Below are 258 nucleotides of genomic sequence, written 5' to 3'. Positions count from 1 at the left end.
GCCCGAGCGTGAGTCACTGGTGCTGCAGCACCTGGCCGCTCGGAACAGCCCTGCAACGAGTTGTGTCTGGTCTCAGACTGGGCAAGAAGCTGCTGCTGCAGGGTGGAGGGCTGAGGGGGCTGCTGAGGGGATGCAGGTGCTGAGGTTGGCCCTGGCTCTTCCTACAGTGGCTGTGGACACAACGCTGTGTGTGGAGTGGAAGGAGGTGAAGGCACTGTCACCGCTGAGTGCTGCCCGCCCGCTCTCCCGGCTGGTGCG

At 65.1% G+C, this 258-nt stretch overlaps 1 protein-coding gene across 1 annotated transcript in view; it reads left to right on the top strand.

Annotated features, from left to right (window-relative positions):
- The first annotated feature begins 175 nt into the window (after window positions 1-175).
- The window catches only part of LOC103797098 (protein FAM131A-like), a 2,459-nt gene continuing 2,376 nt past the window's right edge, over window positions 176-258 (top strand). Inside the window, 1 exon segment of the mRNA XM_009069295.1 lies at window positions 176-258. This exon segment is cut by the window's right edge and continues 31 nt beyond it. The gene's annotated coding sequence lies outside the window, so the exon portion shown is untranslated.

This window comes from Acanthisitta chloris, unplaced genomic scaffold (assembly GCF_000695815.1).
Source record: "Acanthisitta chloris isolate BGI_N310 unplaced genomic scaffold, ASM69581v1 scaffold24572, whole genome shotgun sequence".
NCBI lineage: Eukaryota > Metazoa > Chordata > Aves > Passeriformes > Acanthisittidae > Acanthisitta > Acanthisitta chloris.
Note: the sequence above shows the minus strand (reverse complement) of the source record. Positions and strands in the feature narration are given on the sequence as shown.